The sequence below is a fragment of the Suncus etruscus genome, chromosome 1 (genome assembly GCF_024139225.1).
Source record: "Suncus etruscus isolate mSunEtr1 chromosome 1, mSunEtr1.pri.cur, whole genome shotgun sequence".
Lineage (NCBI taxonomy): Eukaryota > Metazoa > Chordata > Mammalia > Eulipotyphla > Soricidae > Suncus > Suncus etruscus.
The window spans coordinates 170,631,026-170,640,392 of record NC_064848.1 but is presented as its reverse complement, the minus strand read 5'-3'; the positions used below and the strand labels follow the sequence as shown (position 1 = coordinate 170,640,392).

The following is a 9,367-nucleotide window of genomic DNA, read 5'->3' as shown; positions in this document are numbered from 1 at the left end:
CAGCTGGTAGACCTCTTGCCTTGTAGATGACTAACCCAGGTTCAGTCCCCAGCACCCCATGTAGAGCCTGAATACTACTACCAGGAGTACTCTTGAGAACAATTAGGTGTAGCCCTAAAACAAAAACAAAACAAACAAAACTTGTTAAACTGTATCCCTTTCTCTTTTCAAGAAGTACTCAGGCATCAGTGATAGCAGAGTGGGTAGAACATTTGCCTTATATATAGCCCACCAGGGTTTGACCACAGGATCCCAATATGGCCCCTTAAGCCCAGCAGAAATAACCCAGGAGTAATTCATGAGCACTGCTGGATGTAGCCAAAAAAAAAAAAAAAAGATAAAAACTGCCCCCAAAAGAGCTTGTGTGTGTGTATTTTTGTTCTTGTTTGTTTTTTTTGTTTTGTTTTGTTTTGTTTTTTTTTTGTTTTTTGGGCCACACCCTGTGACGCTCAGGGGTTACTCCTCGCTATGCGCTCAGAAGTTGCTCCTGGCTTCTTGGGGGACCATATGGGACACCGGGGGATCGAACCGCGGTCCGTCCTAGGCTAGCGCAGGCAAGGCAGGCACCTTACCTCCAGCGCCACCGCCCGGCCCCTGTTCTTGTTTGTTTGTGGGCCATACCTAATAGTTCTCAGGGGATATTTTTGGTAATACTCAGGGAAGACCATATGGGATGCCTGGGAATTGATCTTGGTTCTTCTGCATGCAAGGCAAGCATCATACTGTTGTACTATCAGTCCAAGCCAAGATTTAATATTCAAACTGATCTAGAAAGAGATGAGATCCATACATGCATGGGAGAGGGTGTTTTCAAGGAATTCCTGGAGCTCTCCCCAGTGCCCTAGTGCATCTCTCAAGTGGTGGGTGGGCACTTTAGATGGGGGGGGGTCACCTAATTTAAAAAAACTGTGGCCAACTCAGGTTTGACCTTCAGCGTTCCTTATGGTCTCCCTGTGCCCTCCAGGAGCAATTCTTGAATGCAGAGCCAGAAACAGACCCTGAGTATCACTAGCTGTGCCCCACAAATAAACTGTTTTAAAATAATTTCTCTTTGATTTATTATCAGTAAATGTTGGGGGGCAGCATAGCCAGCAGTATTCAGGGGCTATTCCTGGCTCTGTGCTCAGGAAGGACCTTTGGTGGGTCAAGTCAGCTGTGTGCACGCACCTAATTTCTGTCCTTTCTCTTTGGTCCTCAGTAAGTGTTTGACTTGTATTCCTCTTGTATATGCCTATACATCAGGATCATCTAAAAATTATTGGACTAAACAGGAAAAAGTTTAAGATGGCCTACCATAGAGCATGCTTAGAGAATGTAGCAGACGGAGAAGACAGAACACTGGGGTAGGCATTTGAGTAAATGAATATAGTGTCTGCAAGTGATTCACATTGCTCTGTTTACTATCCTACCATCTGTGGTCAGATGAAATGAAGTGGGGTGGGGCTGGGGATAAGGAGGGGAGTTTGCTTCTTCCCAAAATTACTAAAAAGCATGTTTAAAATCATCATAGGGAGGCAGCTGGGGTGATAATACAGTTGATACGGTGCTTGATTTACATGCATTCAATCCAGGTTTGATTCCAAGGACCCCATATAGTCTTCCAAACCTGCCAAGAATTACTTCTGAGTATAGATCCAAAAGTAAGTCCTGGGGCCAGAGAGATAGCACAGCGGGGCATTTGCCTTGCAAGCAGCTGATCCAGGACCTAAGGTGGTTGGTTCGAATCCCAGCATCCCATATGGTCCCCCGTGCCTGCCAGGAGCTATTTCTGAGCAGACAGCCAGGAGTAACCCCTGAGCACCATCGGATGTGGCCCAAAAACTAAAAAACAAAAAAACAAAAACAAAAAAACAGAAGTAAGGGGCTGGAGAGATAGCATGAAGGTAAGGCATTTGCCTTTCGTGCAGAAGGTCGGTGGTTCGAATCCCGGCATCCCTTATGGTCCTCAAGCCTGCCAGGGGCAATTTCTGAGTGTGGAGCCAGAAGTGACCCCTGAGCGCTGCCAGGTGTAACCCAAAAACAAACAAACAAAAAGCAAAAAACCAAAAACAGAAGTAAGTCCCAAGTAAATGTGTCTCCTTTAACCCATCCCCCCAAAAAAGTATCATAAGGAGGATAGAGAGATAGGACAGTGGGTAGGACACTTGCCTTGCACATGACTCAAGTTCAACCCTTGGTACTCCACATGGTCCCCCAAGTCTCAAATAGGAGTGTTTCCTGAGCACAGCCAGATGTGACCCCAAACTAAAATAAATATTAATAACAAAAAATATAATATAGTTGTTTTTTCTTGTTCAAATCTGAAGTGTCACATTCTCTAGGAGATTGGTTGAGGTTTGATTCCCACCGAGCTCCCAGATAGGAAAGGCAGTTCCCATTCCCCTGTCCGATTAGGATGGGGGAACAGTTCCAGTTGTAGAGATCCACTTCAAATAATTCACATGGTAAAGAGGTATAAGAATGGGTTCAGCAAGTCATGGGTCTTGTTGGAAATGTTCTTATGCCCCCATATATCTGATAGCACCACGTGGCTTTATTACTTGTTTGCGTAGGCACACTAACATGGGAAAATACTATACATACCAATAAGTTCTTATCTAATAGAAATGGGAACACACAAATCTTGTAGTGCAATGAGACCTTACACCCTGAACATTGACATAAAGACCTGGCACAGGCCTCAGAAGAATGGACATTCTCCATTTACCCCTTGATCTACAGAAGACATTTACAAAACATCCAAGGTTGTATATAACATCACCCGGAGGCATTCCTGTACCAGGGATGACCCTACAGCTGCTCTGACATCGATCTACTCAAAAGAGACATCCCTTAACACTGAGAAGACAACAAGAACAATGACCTGCTTACTGGACAGGGCTTGCTGTATTGCCCCTTTATGGAGAGGTTTGTCTATAACATCACCTGGAAGCAATCCTCTACCACGGAAGACCCTACCACTGCTCAGACATCGTCCTGCTCAAAAGAGACTTCCCTTAACACTGAGAAGACTTAACAACAACAACCTGCTTACAGGACAGGGCTTCCTGCATTCCCCTTTCATGGTGAGGTGAAACGAGAAGGCACTCCACATCATGACTTCAATATAGGACATGCAGATTCCAGAATCTTTAATACAGAAACATGAGACCAACAACAGAGACTGTGTGATAAGTGTGTTGGCGCTACGGACAATGTCTTGGAGCGAACGATAACTTTCCTGAGGCCTAGAGCTGGTCTTATGCCAGGAAACTTCAGGGGTAGGATCTCTTTGTATTTAGGCCAAGGCTATTCCTTTCCATGCCTCTCATATTTTGGTGGGCCTATGCAAACAACAATTGCCACTCTAACACCGTTTTTACTGTGCTCCTTTGACTCTAATCCTTAAAACACACCCACTTAAAATTTGAGGTTAACTTAAGCTAATATGCATGTACATGGAAATGTAAAAAATACTATGCCTCTAATGTTTAAGGAGTTACGTAAGTTTGATGGCTTTAGATTGCCTTGTGTGCTGTTAAGAAATATTATAATGTGCTACAATCTGGGGACTTGAGGGACAAAGTAATTGCACATGGATTCTGTTTTATTTATCTTAACTTTCTTTGGTGAAAGTTCAAAGTTAAGATATCAGCAAGGGGACTTCTTCTGATAATTATGTTATGGGTGATTGTCCTTCCACTGTAACTTTACCTTATATTTAATTTCACCCCTTAAAAAAAAAAAAAAAGAATGGGTTCAGGAAATCCAGTGCTCAAGCAAGGAATTCAAACCACCCAGGCTTTCTGCTCCTAAGATGGAGTGCAGCTCAGTAGAAAAAGACTGAAGAATGAGCCCCTGCCTTTCTCAGACCCTTGCTTTTATTGACAAAAATCAAGTCCCACCCTAGGGTGGGAGAAGAATACCAAATAAGGAAAAATCCAATACTATCACCAGATCACACCTTAGGGTGAAGTACAATTATTGATTAGGATAGGATCAGTAACCCAATATCTCCCCCTATTTGACTTATAGAAAAACAAAATAATTCATATCCCATGATTCTAAGATTATGGCATATGCTTCTAAAGATAAAAGTTGGCAATAAGATCTACCAGTATCTTATATATATATATGTATATATATCTTAGATATTAACCCCTTATCAGATGGGTATTGGGAAAATATGCACTGGTGAAGGGACAGGTGTTGGACATTGTATGACTGAAACTTAACCATGAACAACTTTTTACAGTGATTCAACTAAAAATTATATTTAAAAGTATATATAGAGGTTCAGAGACTGTGAAGGAAGTAAGGCACTAGTCTTGCATGCAGCTGTGGCAACCCTTGTTCAAATTCCAGGTACAATATATAGTCCTCTGATCACGACCAGGGGTCACTCCTGAGCACAAAGACAAGAATAGCTCTGAGCACTCCTGGATGTGGCCCAAATACCCCTCCCTGCAAAGCATGATGCAGGGTCCAGAGCCTAAGTGAGCTGGAGTGTATTCTTTGCATGCAATACACAGTTTTAACCCCTGGCAGCACAGTTTTAACCCCCTGTAAATGAGCAAGAAATAGAGATCCCATTGTGCCTCTCACTGATGTTTCTCCTAGAATCACTCCTGGATCCCTGCCCTGCTCCTCTCTGTTTCTCATGCTCTGCTCTGTGTGTTTGATGTACCAGGTGAAGCTATGGATTAAAGTTGATGTCTCCTGAAACCTGATTGCCTGTGGATCATTTCCTTGTCACCATCCTGAACCCTGCGACCCACCTACTGGAAGGGGTTGCAGGTGTGTGACCCGGGTTGGCAAAGAAAGGTCTCACCATCCTTCCATCTCACCATCATCCACAACCATCCAGGACTCTATAATTAATATGTATTTCTATAGTTCTCCACCCCAGGGTGTGGTATGGTGCTTGCTAATAAAGACCCCAGGTCTCAGGGGGAAACCGCTGCAGTTTTCTTTTTTTTTTTTTTTTTGGTTTTTGGGCCACACCCGGTAACGCTCAGGGGTTACTCCTGGCTATGTGCTCAGAAGTTGCTCCCAGGGCCCGGAGAGATAGCACAGCGGCGTTTGCCTTGCAAGCAGCTGATCCAGGACCAAAGGTGGTTGGTTCGAATCCCGGTGTCCCATATGGTCCCCTGTGCCTGCCAGGAGCTATTTCTGAGCAGACAGCCAGGAGTAACCCCTGAGCAACGCCGGGTGTGGCCCAAAAACCAAAAAAAAAAAAAAAAAAAGAAGTTGCTCCTGGCTTGGGGGACCATATGGGACACCGGGGGATCGAACCGCGGTCCGTCCAAGGATAACGCAGGCAAGGCAGGCACCTTACCTTTAGCGCCACCGCCCGGCTCCCGCTGCAGTTTTCTACCACTGAGCTATCTGCTTCTGAGAAGCAGGCTTGCTTGCGGAAGTTCCTGAACCTGTTTTATCCCCTTAACTGTGTGTATTATTTTCAGCATCGGCGTTTGCTTCCATACCCGCGTCTCTCCAATGCTCTGGACTTGGGGCATGAGGTTTTTGCTACAGTTCATAATACAGTCATTTCGGGCATTAAATGTTCACACACCAATCCCACCACCAGTGTAACCATCCTTCACCAGTGTTCCCAGTCTCCATGCAGGCTCAAACAAGTTTACTTCATGTTGCCTGTTGCAACACAAAGGCAAGTGGAATGATCAAATCTTAAACCAATACAGGTCAGTTTTATTTTATTTGTTTATTTTGGTTTTGGGGTCACACCTGGTGGTGTTCAGGGATTACTCCTGGCTCTGTGCTCAGAAATCGCTCCTGAAAGGCTTGGGGGACCATATGGGATGCTGGGGATCAAACCCAGGTCAGACTCATCCAAGGCAAATGCCGTACTGCTGTACTTTGGTCCCCACAGTTGTAAATGATTGTTCTATCTCTCCACGTAAAGTCAGTGTCTAAGGATTTGCTGGGCTGTGGTATGGTGCTGGTTAGGCTTTCTGTGCTGCTGGTTAGGCTCACTGAGCTTGGTAAATTACAATGCAACTCTCCTATCACATTTCCCATGATATTATTACTCAGCTCACACTACAAGATACTGGGATGTCAGGAGTCACTCCTAGCAGTCCTTGGGGGAACATATAGGGTGCCAGGGATTGAACCCAGGCCGGATGCGTGCAAGGCAATTCTGTCCGCCCTTCCCTCCCCTTCTATCTACGCCCCTTCCCACCCGCCCATTTTTTTTTTAAAGCTAATAGCCATCCTTCTTTTTTTTTTTCATAACTTTATTCATTAGAGTGGTATTGCTGGTTTATCACTTAGCACATCTGTTTAAGCAGAATGCATGCATTCAAATATAGTATGCTTTTAAATACTTACCTGTGATTAATTAGAAATATACTGTTTAGGGGCCGGAGAGATAGCATGGAAGTAAGGTATTTGCCTTGCATGCAGAATAGCCAGCCATCCTTCTTAATGTATCTTGGGCCCTTAACAGGAAAAATTCCGGCACGCTTGTGAATGTTCGCCACCTAGTGGCTAAAGTTGCTCATTTCATCTTAGGAAAAGGCAGTTCACCATAAATAAGCCACCAATGGGTAAAAGTCATAAAAGCCAAGTTTGGTTCTGCTTTAAGTTCCATTTTCTAAAACTTAATACGAAGTGGAGGACATGTTTAAAGGAACAGCCTCATGTTCTGCCAGAATAAGGTAATGCCTAGGAGATACATTCAGGTCACAACTGTCTCCTAATATACTGAAAAATAATAAACAGTGCAAGCTAAAATAGGGGATGGAGAGATAGTACAGGGATAAAGAAGCTTGTCTGCTATGCAACTGACTTTGGGTTCCATCCCCAGCACTACTTATCATCCCCAAAGTGAGATAATATTGTGCCTGTCCCAAGTTCAATCCCCAGGACCAATATGGTCCCCCAAGCCCACCAGGTGTGATCCCAGAGTGAAGAGCCAAGTGAAAGCCTTGAGCACCACCAGGCATTGCTCAGACACCCCTCCCCCCCACAAGAAAATAATAGTTCAGGCTACATGGTAGACTCCTTATTCAGTCAGAGACATTAACTTATATTTTACTATTTAGTATTTTGCAATATACAAACTACATATAATGGATATGTATAAATTACTCCATTTCTTTAGTACTTGATAGACTATTGCTTGGGAGACCATATGCACTACCACTGTGCTATCACTCCAGCCCCCTCTTTTACCTTTCTCTTATTGCTCTCTCTGCCTTGAGCCATGGTTCCACTGCCCCACTCGTCTTCCCTTGCTTGGTTTCCACTCAAATTTAAGACCTGTTTCAATAGCCATATCCTTAAAAGAGCCTTAAATGTCAACCTGCTCCCCCTTTGCATAATTACAATTATCATCTGCATAACATGGAAGAGAAAAATTAAAGCTCAGATACTCACCCAAGCTACTATGTAGCAGAGCCAGGATTCCAGCAAAAGTGGCTTTTGTTTGTCTGTTTTTCTTTGGGGAGCCAAAGCCAGTAGTGCTGAGGGCTTAATTCTGCCTTCTCAGCTTAGAGTTCACTCCAGGTAGTGCTGGGGACCATACGCATTGCCAGGGAAGAAACAGACCGAAAAAAGGCCTTAACTTTGGTCCTATCTACAGTTTCTCTAGGCTTTTTAGTTGTTTTGTTTTTATTTTTTTAAGCCATACTTGACAGTGCTGAGCGGCTACCCCCAACTCTGTCTCTATGATCATTCCCAGCGTTAGGGAACAATGAGGTGCCAGGCATCAAACCTGGATTTCCTGCATGCAAAGCATGTGCTCAGCTCACTGAGTTTTCTCTCTGGTTTGTAACCTCTAGGGTACAAATCACATCAATTTATTTCTTTCACTATTATTTCTCTTGAGTAATTAATTTCTTTATATTTTTCTTTTTGTGTGTTTTTATTTTGGGGGGGGGTTACTCCTGGCTCTATACTCAGAGGTTACTCTTGGCGGTGCTGGGGGAACCATATGAGATCTTGAATAATATGGGTTGACTGCATTCAAGACAAAAGTCCTAACAGCTGTGCTACCACTTTGGCCTCCTTTCCTTTTCTTTATATTGGGAATGTTAGTCCTTTGTGAAATGAGTTGCAAACATTATTCTCAGTTATCCATTTATATTTTGGTGTTGCTTAAGTTATAGTAATTTGCTCTCTAGAAAATCTTAGTTTCTTGTAGTTGTATTTTTGGTTTTGGGACATACCCAACGTTGTTTAGGCTATTTTCCTGGCTCTGTGCTCAGCAATCACTCTTCGTGGGGTTCCAGGGGGACCATATGGGTTGCTGGCAATAGGTCCCAGGTCAGATGCTTACTAAGCAAGTGTCCTACTTATATTGTTATTCTGGCCCTTAAGTTATAATCTTTGGTCAATACCCCCAAAATCTTGTAGTTGTATTTTAATCTCTGCTTTTGGGGGTGGCTTATACCTGATAATGCTACACCTAGTTTTGTGTTCAGGAATTATTCCTGGAAGTGTTTGAGGACCACATACAGAGTTAACAATCAAACTGGGACTGGCTGCATGCAAGGCAAATATCCTCTGTACTATGTCCCCAGGCCTTAACCTCTGCTTACATGCTTTCAGTGCTCTGAATCACTGATTTCCCTTCTCCATACCAAGAGAATAAATATATTTTCTTATACTATTTTGATACCTCTCTTATTTTCAATTTTTTTCTTATTTTTTTTTTTTTTTTTGGTTTTTGGGTCACACCTGGCAGTGCTCAGGGGTTATTCCTGGCTCCAGGCTCAGAAATTGCTCCTGGCAGGCACAGGGGACCATATGGGGCGCCGGGATTCGAACCGATGACCTCCTGCATGAAAGGCAAATGCCTTACCTCCATGCTATCTCTCCGGCCCCTTTTTTCTTATTTTCAATTTTTACTTAAGTACTTCTATAAATAGAAAAAGCTAGCCTGGTGTGTACTTCATTTATAAATAGATGAGGTTACCTAGTTACACTAGGTTACCTAGTTACACTAGGTTACCCTAGTGTGAGGTAGACTAATATTTTTTCTAGATGATAAATTTACAAGATGATAAATACATTTTCTTATACTGTTTTAATACTTCTCTTATCATTTTTTTTTGTTTGTTTGTTTGTTTTGGGCCATACCTGGTGACACTCAGGGGTTACTCCTGGCTATGAGTTCAGAAATCGCCTCTAGCTAGGGGAACCATATGGGATGCCAGGGGATTGAACCCTGGTCCATCCTAAGCTAGCACTAGCAATGCAGACGCCTTATTGCTCTGCGCCACTGCTCTAGCCCCTTATTTATCTATTTATTTTTAATTATGGAACGCTTCACAAATTTGCATGTCATCCTTGTGCAGGGGCCATACTAATCTTCTCTGTATTGTTCCAATTTTAGTATATGTGCTGCGGAAGCGAGCAC

At 43.3% G+C, this 9,367-nt stretch overlaps 1 non-coding gene across 1 annotated transcript; it reads right to left on the bottom strand.

Moving 5' to 3' along the window:
* Window positions 1-9,260: 9,260 nt before the first annotated feature.
* Window positions 9,261-9,367, bottom strand: LOC126025497 (U6 spliceosomal RNA). The gene has a single exon (XR_007501468.1). It is a non-coding gene; the product is annotated as a U6 spliceosomal RNA (small nuclear RNA).